The sequence below is a fragment of the Protobothrops mucrosquamatus genome, unplaced genomic scaffold (genome assembly GCF_001527695.2).
Source record: "Protobothrops mucrosquamatus isolate PMUCROS unplaced genomic scaffold, P.Mucros_1.0 scaffold144, whole genome shotgun sequence".
In the NCBI taxonomy this organism is placed as follows: Eukaryota; Metazoa; Chordata; class Lepidosauria; order Squamata; family Viperidae; genus Protobothrops; species Protobothrops mucrosquamatus.
The window spans coordinates 956805-971989 of record NW_015386510.1 but is presented as its reverse complement, the minus strand read 5'-3'; positions in this window follow the sequence as shown (position 1 = coordinate 971989).

The window sequence follows — 15185 nt, the reverse complement described above, 5'->3', positions numbered from 1 at the left end:
GTAAATTATATCCACAGCATTCCTCTGGTCCACTAATTTTGTCACCTGGTCAAAGAATGCAATAAGATTTGTCTGGCATGATCTGTTGTTGACAACCCCATGTTGGTTTATGGTAATGACTTTGTTTGCCTCTAGGTGTTTCCTGATTTGTTGCTTATCTTTTCCAGAATCTTCCCAGGTATTGAGGTCAGGCTGATAGGTCTGTAGTTTCCTGGATCCATTTCCCCCCTTTTTTGAAGATGGGAACTACTTAGGCTCTTTTCCAGTCCTCTGGTAGTTCCCCAGTGCTCCAGGATCTTTGAAAGATATAGTTCAGTGGTTCTGAGATTACATCTGCCAATTCCTTCAGAACCTTGGGGTATACTCTATCTGGTCCTAGTGATTTGAACTCTAGGGTGGACAGGTGCTCACTTACCATTTTCTTGCCTATCTTAACTTGTGTTTTTAATCTGTTTTTTTACAGATAGGTTGGACTGTTTTTTTCCCTTTGTGTAAAGATGGATGCAAAAAACAAAGTAGTTTGCTTTCTCCCTGTTGCTTGTCACCTTCTTGCTACTTTCTCCCACTAATGGACCAATTGTTTCTTTACCTTTTTTCTTGTTCTTTCTTGTTGAAAGAAGCTTTTTTGTTATTTTTGACTTTTGTCACAAACCTTAGTTCATTTTGAGCCTTAGCTTTCCTCACTTCATTTTTGCAGGCTCGGGCTATTTGCTGATATCCTGCCTTAGTTATGTGCCTTTCTTTCCACTTTTTATACTTGTCCTTTTGTCTTTCAATTCATCAGAGAGTTCTTTATGCAGCCAAGCTGGTTTCTTTTAAGAACTGTTATTTTTCTTCTTTGTTGGTATTGTGCTAGACTGGGCTTTTATAATCTCACTTTAACTGAGCCCAGGAAACAACAAGCAACCAAGACAAAACTTTGCAGACAATCATGGTACTGTGTGTTAGTCACCAATCAAACTATCTATAGTTTGCACCATATGGTTTCTGGATAAATAAACCAAGGTACCTCAAATGGCCTAACTTACACATCATTTTCAGTGTTCCATGATAGTTTCCCAACCACTCTCACAATTCCTTACTCCCTTCCTTACCCAACAGCAGCCACTTACCTATAGGAAGGGAAGGGAAGGGAAATTTCTGATTTTCTCTACAAGGAAAGACAATGAAAAGTCAGCAGGAAGTCAGAAGTTGTTCTTGCTCCCACTGCATTTTGTCTGCCCTGGGTCCTCTTGTTTGTCTATTTAGAAATAAAATATCCCTGAAACAATGACCCAATGGGACACAAATTATCTAGCAGTTAATAAATGGCCACAGTTTGTCGATAAAAGGCTAGTGTGAACACTAAGCTGGACTGAATATTAGCTCCAATAAATCAGTAGCCTTAAGGAACCCTATGCATTTATGACTACTACTACTTCATGACAGAAATGGGATAAACTGAATGTTGTCATGAGGATAGTGCAACCTGGGATTTTAGACAGCAGAGCAATCTCGCAATAGTAGGTATGATACTACGCCTCCTGATTTTGTGAAAGATAGCTGCTGCTACATTTTCCAGCAAAAGCAATATTTGGGATAGGAGGAATGAAAGGAATAGAGGAAAATATATTTTACCACTCCCATTCTTCACTTGCCCCTCCCCAAATGGCCTATTGTTTTTATGTAATTTTTCATAAAAAAGATTATATAACCAGAAAATTACAAATGCATGCATGACATGAATGGCCTTACAATGTAGTAAACCATTTAGTTTTCTCTACCAAATGATTTCAAGTTTTCATGACAATGGATATTGAAGGAAATATTAGATTTTTTGCTCCACATATGGCTAAAATATCTCATATATTTTCACCTAAAGTATATCACTTCCTGATAATTTCTATCCCTCACAGTTCATTTTCTATATAGATATATTTTTCATATTTTAAGAAAGAATATTTGTCACTGAATACTGAAGCATGGAGACTCATAAAAATCTTAAGTAATCTATGACAGAGATCACTATCTCAATAAGAAATAATATTGTACTTCATTTTTTTATATTTCCTAAGATAAAACAAACAATACATTCATTCCAGTTTAATACTTCTCAAAATTTACAATGTGTGAATATTTTCATAGTTCTTCACATTTTAGCAGACTCTGATTTTTCCATAAACTCATCTCTACTATTCCAAAATGTCATTTTTCATTTTATAACAACCTTGTAGTAATTAAGTACGACATAGTTTGTACGGCAATTAAAAAGCATTCACATGTAGATGCTTGTAAGCATTATACATTTTCTGTTTCTTTATTGAAAGTACATATGTGCATTTTTGCCTCTAGCTTAAATACAGAGACTGTGTAGCTGAACAGGAATTGTCTCAAGAACATTAAAGCAAGCCAAACATGATTGCATTCCAACTAAAATTGCTCTCTTTATACTGTGTATTGAAACTTGATAACTGTTGGTTATAAAATTCCTTTGATTTTCTGTAGGTAATAAAATACTTTGGCAATTACTATTGACAGTTCTGGATAATCTTGAAGGCTGCCTTGCCTGAAGAAGATGAGTGTTACAAATCACTCCACTGAAAGAGGGAAGAACAGCAGCAGGCAGCAGACAGGTTTCAATTTCACAATGCTGATTATCTCATTCCTGATTCTATGCATGCCTAAATCCGAGGATCCCTCAAGCAGCTATATGGACTTCTACTTTTAAAATGCCTATTACGCTTTCATACTTTTTGCTGCTTCCTGAAGAGTGCCATTTCGCCAAGCTTAAATAGCAGAAAATTGCACTGCTTTTCCTCTGCCCATCTCCTCAATCTCTATTAACCTGCGCAAGAACAAAGGAATATGATGGCCCAGGTATAGGTTTGAAAATAGGTTTGAAGTTGTTTTTCATTTACGGGTAGCCATCTTTCTGATTCATAAATGTAGTTTAACAATATCGTTTTAAAGCATTAGCAAATGATTGACAATGCAGAATTTTTAGCCTTAATGTATGCATATACAAAAGAAGAGCAAAGATCTGTGAATATTTTGAAATTTATAAGCTATTTACATAAGCTTTAGATGATAATGAATTATTGATAGTCTTACACCTTAACTAATAGTATGCCAAGATACTGAAATTCTTTTTGAGCAGCTTAAGAAAGAAGAGATGGAGGAGGGAAATAAAAAAACCTGTGAAGCTCTGATTTTTAAGTATGCAGGAGGCTGTTATTAGATGTCATAAACTGAATGATGCATTATTCTATGAGCTAGTTAGAGATTACAAATGTAAAGGTAAAATAGAGGACAAAGACTTTGTTTGAAACAATGTTAAATGCTCTTTTAAATCAAGTCATATTTTAATTCAATATCAAAAAACAAGTCAGATAAAACTGTGTTTCACTTTAATATTTAATTGCATTCATATATTAATTTTTAAATGCAGAGTTATTTTATATCTATCTATCTATCTATCTATCTATCTATCTATCTATCTATCTATCTATCTATCTATCTATCTATCTATCTATCATTTGCTTACATTCCAATTATATTATTAAACAAGGAGGACATAATTTTAAATTTTTGTGACTCATCAAAATTTGACAGTTCAATGTCCTTTCTAAGCAATTATATTAAAATTCATATAGGTTGTCAGACATACATGTGCACCCAACAATATTTTTTCTTTTTTTATAAAAAGAAAGAACTGTTTTGTTTTTAAAAGGTTAACATTTGGGGGGGGGGTGTTGCTTAAATGACAATTGTTGGCTATCCACCAGATCCTAGCTTTAATCTCACAGCAGGCTCGTATTTCTGATTATGTCCGTCTGAGGCTTACATGAATAGAAGAAACCAAACTGCGGCCTTCAACTAAAAATGGAGTGTGTGTGTATGTGTGGGGGAATATAGGGGTGTGATATAGCATTAGGATCCACAGCTGTTCCTTACAAGTTGCAAACAGAGGCCTAATTTGCTGCATGTTTTGCCTACTTTGCTACTAATAAAGTATTTTGCATGCTTTCTATAAACACTCCTCTTAAGTTTTATAATCTAGTACATCTTAGTAAGCATGAAGTCTGCTGATCCCTAAATTATTCATAACATGGTCCAGACTGATTAAGATTGGCTTGTTAAGGACCACAAGAAGCAATTAAACTGACAAGGCAGTGCAGCCTTGATGTATACATTTATTATCACAAGAATACCCAAAGTGAATGCCCTTATTAAGCAATGAATTTCACCTCACTGGCCTTCTACCACTGCTTCCACAAGCAGAGGGAGCTAGGAACAACATGTCAAAAGCTAACTCTGAGGAAATGCCTATCTTCAAGTGAAACCGATTTTGTAATGAACCTTTCAGTTCACTCCTGAGGTAATAAATCCTGACTGGTGCATTAATTACTTGATAACATCCCATCAAAATGCAAATGCAGCACTTGACCCACAGGAATGGCAGCACTAGCTGTTAACTCTTCAGGGTATACATAAATTGTCTGTTTTCTTTTATCAAACTGGGCATTTATTTCCATCTTGCCGGGGTGAATGTCACTCTTGCCACCCTCAGCCCCTTGGTGGCCTGACACCATTATTTGCTGAGAATTGTCACTAGGTGATGACTTTCTAATTGTGCTACTACTTCGAAGCAGAAATTTCTACTGCATGTTCTCTCCTTTCCTTTTCAACTCTCATCTATCAGGAATTTCACAAGTCAAGGACAAAGCAGAGACAAAGTATGATCTCCTCACCTCTAAAATGCACTAATTTTCACTGTCAAAGGCAGCATATTAAACAATGAACTTCATCCTTTGAAACAATTAAATAAAAGCTGAACAAATACAAACTACTAACATACTATATGCAGCAAAAATGTTTCACTGCAATACTTTTTCCAAGGTTTATTAATGTATTGCCTTGTAAATATGCTGACTACTCAGTCAGTATTTTCTATTGCTGGCAGTCAGGAAAAAAATCAAACAACTACAAAAAAGGATAGCTTATAATAAAAACTTAATGTTTAAAGATGCTCTGTGGTATTGTTACTTTATTCTATATAATGAGCTTGTTTTATTTAGGGAATATATTCACAATAATTGTTAATAAGGATTTTTGTTTTATATTCCATTATTCAACACTTAAATCAGCATCAATGGGTTTACTCACCCTCCCTGAAACACACACACACACACACACAGAGAGACCATGGGTCAAACTATATTACAGTATTTTGTTTCTCTGGAAGGCTTTGTGAAAAACCTTAATTCAGGTTACTAGGCAACCCTGCAGGTGAGAAAATATAATGTTTGGCCTACTCCATCTTAGGAAAGAAAATGTAGTGGCCTAATACTTTCAAAATATACACTGGAAAACATGCACTGATAATACTTTACTACATTTTCCAAAGTTGAGGTCAGGCGAAAATTAATTGATGTTGAAAATAATGACAGAAGGAAAGGTACCACTGAGACTTGGTGTGACTGGCATGTGATAATGTTAGCAAGATTCCCAGCATGTGACTGGACGATGTTGTGAAAAATATACTTTATGTGAAGGAAAAACAAGTTACAAAATGTAATTAGTTTTTGACACTTTTCATATGTTATTATCTTTTCATTTGGAACATTGCCTGGGGATATCAATACGAAAGTATAAATGAAACATTATTATTGTAGGTCTAAAATAGAGAATGAGATAGCTTCATACTGCACATCTTTTTCATGTCCTTCTGAATAAACAAAACGCTCTGTGCAAGCTAAAGTACTATATATAAGCCACAGAAAACATATTTACTACAAAGAGAGCAGAAATTTCTTCAATATAATAATCCTGTTATATGTGATTATATAATTTTACTCTCAAAATAAGGAGCTCTGAAAATAAGTGGTCTAAAATGCTAGAGGTTAATATGCAATTAAAGTATAGCAGCCACAGCAATAAAGTTTCTCATACAGCAAATGTATTTTTAATTTTTTTTCCATTGACGTTTATACCTAGAAGTAATTCATGCTGATTACTAAATACCCCTTGTGAGTTCTTTTGTCTTCTCAATTAAAAAGAACAAAAAAAACCCACTTGCCGTTAGCAAAGCATTTCATAAACCACCAGCTCTCATGCTTGATGAATCATTCTTATTTTATGCAGTGCTGCATGATAGAGAACTGAGATAAATAAAATATTCTATCCACAAGCTATTCAATACAATTTATCTTCAGCAGCTTACTAGTCCATTGATAATACCTGGCTTGAAGATTGCAATGATCAGATCCTGTTTTCATTTGAATCAGGAGCAATCTGAGCACTATAGTTTTTAATTTACATATATTAGTGAAGTTCAAATGTGTGGCAATAGCTACCAGCAAGTTCTCTTGCAGACTGAATATTCACCTTTTATAATGGTTTCCTTTTAGCAATTATTCACCAATGAAGTAACCAGATAAAAATGAAAACAAAGAAGGCAGAAAAGGAAAACCATGCTAAAAATGCCATCATCTAGATTAGGATAATTATTGCAACAGAGAGAAGGCCATGTTTATATTAGTGATTTCTTGTAAGACTTCCCATTGAATTCCTAATGCTACCCTTCTCTCTTTGCTACTGCATTGTTTTCTTTCTTCAGCTTACTGGAGTTATGATACAGGATGCCTTACAACATGTGAAACAGCATAGTAACCCAGATATTATGTTGACATCACCTTGAAAAAAATGAAATTTAGAAGCATCTGGTAAACACAACATCATTATCAAAACATTATTATGCTACCCTGAACGTTTAGCAAAGCCAATAGGCTTATAATAAATACCTCTTACAGTTACATCCCTTTTATTCTGACCACAGTATTGAGCCTGAATTCCCAGCAGCATCATTACTAGACATTTTCTGCCACCTTTCTAAATCTGAAAAGCTTCCTACATTTAGTGAAGATTAGGTAATGCTACAAGTAATCAATAATGGCTATCAATTCTAAACCTTGTTCAGAAGAACCAGCTGATTAAAACTAAGTTAAAAGCAAAGTTGAATATAATTCAAACCTAGATGCTTTCCCAAATTGTATCTTCATAATAAATAGAATTTTTACACATGCATGCACATGCTCAGATATACACACAGAAAGAATCATCTAAAAATGACAAAAATACTTCGCTAGGAATGACATCCTTTTCTTGAATCTTACATAGATCAGACAGAGGAAGAAGTCTCAAATAATGAATAATATATGTCAGTCCTAACTGTGATTCTTTTTCAAATATGTCTTTTGTTTATGTACCTCCTCATTTTACTTTAATTTTACTTTAATTTTCTTCTTGGTAGTTTTTAAATATATTTAAATATATATTTGAAGCTTTTAAGAAAAAGAGGAAAAGACCTATCAGCTACAATAGACAAGCTGATATTTTTACTTGCAAATATTTCAAGAAGAAGGATCTAAAATGGCTTTTTCCTATGTACAATAGTCACAATATAATCACATCAAATAAGTATAATGTATCAATAAAGGATATTTAACAATCATCAATAAATGAACACTAATTTAGAGGATTTGAAAGCAATGTCTTCTTTGTAAAGAAGTATATCCAGGATATGGATGCATCAATCCATTCATTTTGCTGAGATAAAAGTTAAGTTATGATTTATCCCACTGATACTATATGAATTACTTCCCTTAACTTTTCTTCCTATAAGGATTCATTAACCATTTCTGCTTTTATTTTGAATTAACCAAATCTGTTCTTATGTAATTATGATATTAAACTTATTTACTATGTAGTATTATTAATCAAAACCTAGTTCGGCTTCCTTATACCAAGTTTAACTGCTGTACCTAATTTAAAATAGAATCAACAATTTCCAGTCATGCCTAGAGTAGCTAACAAATCCAAGAACTGTTACTGTAATGCTAAATACAGTTTACCATTAAAATGAAAATTCTTTCTTAATTTCTACTATCATATTTCATAGAAGAAATCTTAGGATATTTCACAAGAACATAAGAATTGTCTTGCTGGATCAGACCTTTGACCCATCTAGACTAGCAAACTGTTCTCACAGTTACCAACCAACTGCACAAGGAAGACCCTTAGTATCCCAGCATATGGCCTTAAGAGGCAGTTACACTGCTATCAAGGCTAAATCCCCATGACTTTTCTGAATTGATGCAATCCTTTCCTGAAGCCAGTTCAATCCTTTTTTGAAGCCCCGATGGTTTTTTTGAAGCCAAAAATAGGCTTAACAGGCTTATACGTAATAGAATCCATGGAAATAACATTCCCAGACTATATAATAAGGAATTGTACAACTATAGCAATGTCAGAGGCAATTATATGTTAAGAAATAACATTAGGTAGTCCTATTTTAAGAAACTCCAGTGGACACAGTCTGTCCTACTGCACTCTTTCCCACATGGCATATAGTCTGGTGTAGTGGTTAAGGCTAGAACCAGGAGACCATGAGTTCTAGTCCCACCTTAGGCACAAAACTAGCTGGATAACCTTGGGTCAGTCACTCTCTCCTGGCAATGGCAAACCACTCCTGAAATCTTGTCAGTAAAACTGCAGGAACTTATCTAGACACTCACAAGGAGTCAAGAACTGACTCAAAGGCAAACAGAGACATTCATACACAGATAACTAGGTATCTAGATTGAGAAATTTTGATGACATACAATCAAAATTTCACTATTTTTTTTAAAGGTAAATAGTATATACAACACAAAGGTTATTTTTTATAAATAAGTTGGTTTATCAAAGTCAACACTAATTGTTCTTTCTTTCGCTAGTATCACAGAAATGTCATAGAGAACTATTTCATTTTAGTACTGCTAATATCACAAGATGCAGCACACCTTTAAAAATGCTTCAAGCTAGGCACACGTGAAAATGATAGCTTCTGTTCTTCTTATAACTACACAACACTATCACAAAATTATTACTTCTAACCATGACATATATTTTAGAATGTACTTTTTTTTTTTACTTCAACCTCAGTACTACTAATGCAAAGTAAATTTTGGGTAAGTTTCTTCTTCCTTCAGCTTCTGTGACACCTGTCTTTTCTTCGCACCTATATAGATGGCTACAATTCTACAGCTATATTTTCAATTATTTTGATTGTGAGTAACTCTGCCATATGATACCTGCAATTTTCCATTGGTCCCATTGGTTATATAAATTTGTATTATTAGAAGGTAAAAGAAAACAGGACAGAATGTCATTTTTTTCTCTTCATACACATAAGAATTCAGAATCTCAAAGAATACGGCTGCTATTACATTATATAAAACCCAAGGTAACTATTGTAAAGGCTCAAGGTCATCCATTTTTCTTAATTTCAGCAGAATCATTCTTTGATAAGCATTTTCCAATCAAAATACTAGGCAAAGAGCATATTTATAACTATGTAACATTATGTTGAAATACAGCTTATTTCTATTACACCTCCTTCTCTTAATAGCCATAGCATTACAGAAATACAAGTAGTAGCATCATTTGAAATTGAATCACTACAGACTTTACACCATAGAATTCTGACAATTATCAAAGTCCATTAAAGATAGTACGAAGTATTGATGGCTTATATAAATTATTTGCAGCAGTGTCTACCCAAGGTCTTAGGCAAATTTACATTTAATTAAATTGTTAGAGATCAGATGAGATGAAGAGAATATTTCCTTGTTTCTACATTTTTTTCTATATCTATACCAAAGGCTGTATATTGCTGCCTTGTCTTGTATTCTATCTCAGTCCATTGTTCATTACTGTAAGATCAGCTGACTTCAGATTCTAAAATAACCCTTGAATGTATGAAAGATACAACTCTTAACTTTCCTGATTATCCTAGGTTTAGGGGAGGGAAGAATTTGACAAATAATCCCACTGCCATTGTGTGGTCATTACAGTGTCGTACGAGTCTGGACAAGTTATTAGGTCAGACGCTAACTTCCTAAGTAGAAAAATGATGTGGTCGCCTTTGTCCTTTCTGCAGTAATGGCTGGAGTCAGTACTAATTAAGGGCCTGCGGCAATGTGGTGCGAGAGAGGTCAGAGACTTCTTTCTGACACCTAAACAGTGCTCAGCTCAAACGAAGTGCCCCTAATCTGAAATGATGTGGTATAGAGCTGGCCTTTCAGCTCCACTGTATATTTAAAGGAAAATGACAGTTAATGACAGGGGTGTCAAAAAGAGCAGATGGAGAGCCTGGAGAAAGCATAGGCCTATGGAGGAAAAAAAAATCTTCCTACAATTAATTGTTGTATCTAACTATAAACATGCACAAATAGAATTCTCCATCACTTTGTACTTCAGGAGCAACATAGCCAAGAAGCCCACATTATTTACACTATTGAAATAATCACTTTGGATAAGAAAGACTGAATATTATTTTTCATGCGGTATGGGGGGAGGAAATTGGTTCCCCTCCTCCCCACACACCACACTCCACGTTGCTTTCAGAGCTTGGCTGCTGAACTAAAATGTGGAATTAACATGTAGTCAACACTGTTTATGGTTTGGACTATGTTGGTAATTAATTTTTTAGCCAACCCCTATTTTTTAAAAAATAGAAAACTTGAAAATGAAACAATAATATTTAAAATAGAAACTACTACAAAATATCATCAGTTAATCACTGATAATTGAAAATGGCTGACATCATGTTTATCTCGAATCAATGAATCTTCAATGCATCTGATGAATGAGTTGCTGCTCACAAAAGCTTATAATGAAATTCTGAAAAGATATTACCAAATTTTTGGCAATCATATTCTAGTATGTAGCATTCCTATATCACCGCAAGGATAATTCCACGCATGATACAATGTAGATAACTACAGCTCTACCCACTCACTTTGTATGCAAATATTAGTATCAATATATTACTCATTATTAAATTTGTTTTCTATCCATCTTGCAACAAAGAGACTAAATAAATATATATATTCTGAGACCAATTACAAACTGAAATTTGAATGTACTCTATATTGATATTTATATATTTTATTTTAAAATGAAAACTGATAATCTTCATAATAGATGTTTATACTACATAAACAGAAAATAATTATCTATAAATAAGAACATTTTCCAGCTTTGGTGCTTCATAACATCAAGACATTTGATAAATGAATGCAGAGGCTGATATATACATATAAGTATGCTTTCTTAAATGTTTGTTAATAATAGTTCTAAAAATGTTTAAATATACAGTATGTTCACAAATTAAAGAAAAATAGTCAAAAATTCAAGTATACTTGAACATAGTAAACATTATTTGCAATATATCAACGATAAAATACTTAGCTCAGGTGACTTTAAAAATAAGGATTATCACAAGAATTTTATCAGGTAGAAGCAAAATTAATCAGTTTGCATCATTAACCAGATGACATCACTCCTGAAAGCTGCTACCTTCTCATTCCTTGCCATAGATTTTATAGCAGCTTGCAATAGGAGGAAAATGGAGTAGAAAAATTACTCCTATTGAGCAAGAAGCCCTGAAAGTCTTTCCCTTGCCAAGATTACATTTCTAATATTTTGATCCCTGTGAAAGAGAAAAAAATATCCCAATCCACCAATAAATTCTATACAATATTTATTTTATTTGGCATATCAATGAGCAAATTTCAGTTATTGTGATCTGAGCAGTTCCATGACATTTTTGACTGCTATGAAAATTATAGCCAACTATCTACACGTCAAACTTCAGGGACTACTCAAAGATGGCAGCCCTGGTTCTCTAGTAATTTACAACTGAAAAGATATTACAGTACTGCCAGGAATCCTTTTGCGCATAACTCCACTATTGCATCTGTATTGTTTTCCAACTTTCAGTTCAACAATAAGAACCAAATGAGTCTTAGGTAATTGAGGAGCCTAGATGAATTATTCAATGTAAGTAATGTATATCTTACAGCAAACTGAATTACTCACAAACTGCTTAGATCCCTCTACAGATTACTACTATGCCTTGCCTGCTTTCAGTGACCCAACTTAATTCATAATAACATCCTTTTAAAAATTAACATGCAGCCTGACAATGATCACAGCCTTCTATAGCAAGAATAGTTACCCAAATCTCATACCTCAAATTCTTTTAAAAAGGAATTTTAAAACCAGATATGTAAATAACAGTTTGGCATTTATTCACCTGATCTTCAGCACAGTAATATCATTCTATCAGGGAAGAACTCTGTGTAGGTTTTATATAACTTCCAGCAATAAAAAGCTATGAGATACCATGCCCCTTTTAAGAATGTTAGAATTATGCATAAAACCTATGCAAACCCTTTGGTTTGCCATTTGAATGTATGGAAATTAATCGAAGTATCTTGAGCTTTATGCGTTAATAAATCTGGCCACCTGTGTCAATTACTTTATGCATTGATTTTTTTTATAACGCTCTGATGAAAAAGAAACAAAACAGGTTAAATTAGACAACTGGTAGAAACCCAAAGGGTCAAAGAAAGGGACTTAATTGTTATCCAATGTTATAAAGATCCTTCCTTCCATATAATTTGGCCCAAAAAATATTATGAAAAGCCACTAATAGGAAAATAAGATAGATGTTTTAGTGCTTTTCTGTATGTCAACAGCATTCTAGTTGCTGTCATGACATTAAGAAAAAAATATAAACCAAAGCATGAATTTATATTAGTATCCAAGAACCATGGATATTGGTGTCATTTATATTCTTGTCCATTACAGAGATCTCATATTATCAATCAAAATAATTTAATCCAACAAAGATCCCCACAAGCAAATCTGGAATGTGTAAAATAAAATTTGAATATGAGGAATACAAAGGTGATGGGATGGTAATTATTTTAGGAATAAGGATTGTATTTATTTAGTTATCATAAATTCCTTTTTTTATGCAGCCGACAGATTATTCCACATTTCATCTTTGCTCAAGCACAATGATCACAAACTACTTTCATCAATAGAGTATGGGAACAGTTGATTTAGAATAACAAAACTTAATAATAATAAACTGAATTCAATGCAATAATTTACTTCTAAGTAAAATAATCAGGATTGTACTGCTAACAATGTGTGTCTTGTGTCTTACAAGAAATATTTGAAGCTACAGCAGTCATATTACACTATAATATGCTTCAAAAGCTTCAATTAGATCTAAAGAAGTACTTTATTTATGCCTATGCAAAAAATGCAATTTAAAATTATCCCTTGAACATAGGGATATTTGCTTCTAAGTAAAATATACGCAGAATTGATGTACACTGAATCAGAACCTCCTCCTTTTAAAATCCCTCCAACAGTTTATAGCTGTAAATACCTTGAAGGTTTTCTACCACAATGTCTCTGTTTTCAGTGAACTAAGGTATCTTTGTAAAGAAATCCTTAATATGAAGACAGGAAATTATTATGTGCTCTACATTAATATAGAAAGTTAGAGTTTCATTTTTATTCAGGATATATGAAAACATATAATTTTGAATTATTAAAAAACTGCAATGTCATCAAAAATGTCTTACTTTAAAATGTAATATTCAAGTTCCTAGTTCTTGCCAAGAATCACAAAGATGTGGCACAGCGTATCTTTTCAGTTACTTTAAAGCATGTCATAAGGAATCAATAGATAGCTAATAAAATACCTGGATTACAATAAAGTAAATAATTCTATGGTGAAAATCAACATGTTGTAGACAATCTGTTTGGGAAAACAGCCAATATACTTGATATAAAAGAAGTGTTAAATAAATAACAATAACATTCTATGCTTGTTTCTTTGGGTAAGTTCCATTGTGTTCTGTACAATTAAGCTTGGCTATAATCACAGTGTACATTTTTTTTTGATAACCAAATGTGATTTCAAAGAGTCATTGCTTTGGAAATATACACATATTTTTTGCTCAAATACTGCTTAATTTTTTGCGTTAAAATAAACCTCTCTGATGTTCGATATAAAGGATAAATCTTATTCTTCTTGTACATAATTCTTCTTGTACATATCTGACTATTCTACAAATAATTATAGAGTACAGATTTGATTGTCAGTCATGTGTATCTATTCCACTATGTGAAAAGAAAGATAAAATGGTTGCCTATACATTAGCACTTCACCCATGGCTAGTGCAATGACAAGATAGATTAGGATGTATATTAAATCTCACACATGACTGCTTTTCTGTATCAAGATAAAAAATACTTGCTCCTATATATATTAGGGGCTATTGTTGGACTGATATCTACATTAATTTTGACAGAATGTCAACAGTTTTTACATTTTCTAAGTCAATAACTAGCCTAAACTCGTAAACGTATCTAACAGAAATATTGGTTATGTAGTTGTACATTCATGAGTATGAAAATAAACATCTACTGTACTTAGGTTTTTTTAAACTTTTATTAAGAATTAAGATAACAGAATTTAAATGATTTTTAAAATATTAATCTATGGCAACATTACAACATACATATATTAATGTTCCTTTTTGATGTTCCTTTTCCTCATATATCAGACAATAATTCATATAGATAATAGATATGTTATAGGAAAAGAAAAAATACAGAAAAAATATTTATAGCAGAATAATCATATTTTTTTAGAGCTTTGGCTCAAAAAATTTGCTGGGTATGAGTTTCATTTTCAGAATCTCTACAAAAAACAAACTTGTTTTGCTGACAACTTGAAAATGCCATATATATATATAGCATGCCTGGCTGGGGAATTCTGAGAGTTGAAGTCCATAAGTCATAAAAGGGCCAGGTTTGAAGACCCATGGTCTAGAACAATATCATTCCTTGGAAGCAGTCTATCAATCAACTGAATGGTGAAATACAAGGAAAAGCAGGGGGACAATAGCTATCATACTGGACCACACAAATGGCATCCAGGCATCATTCACAAATCAGGGGCTTTCCATCAGGAAGTTTCTAATATCCCAGTTTCTCGGTTTATATGAACAGAGAATTTAAGATTACCAGCTTGTGAGTAAATTAAAAAAGGTTAAACATTGTTCTTAAATTGATTTTAAAGCTTCATTTGTTTACATTGGTATACTTGGGATTTGGGACTTTGTCATCTTTGATTCTGGATGGGGTGGCACTGCCCCAGAAAGAACTGGTCCACAACTTAGGGGTTGTCCTGGACTTGCGACTCCTGCTTGAGAAGCAGGCAGCAGTTGCGTTTAGGAGACCCTTTGCACAGTTGTGGCCTTTCCTAGATCAGGATTCAGTTATTCATTTGC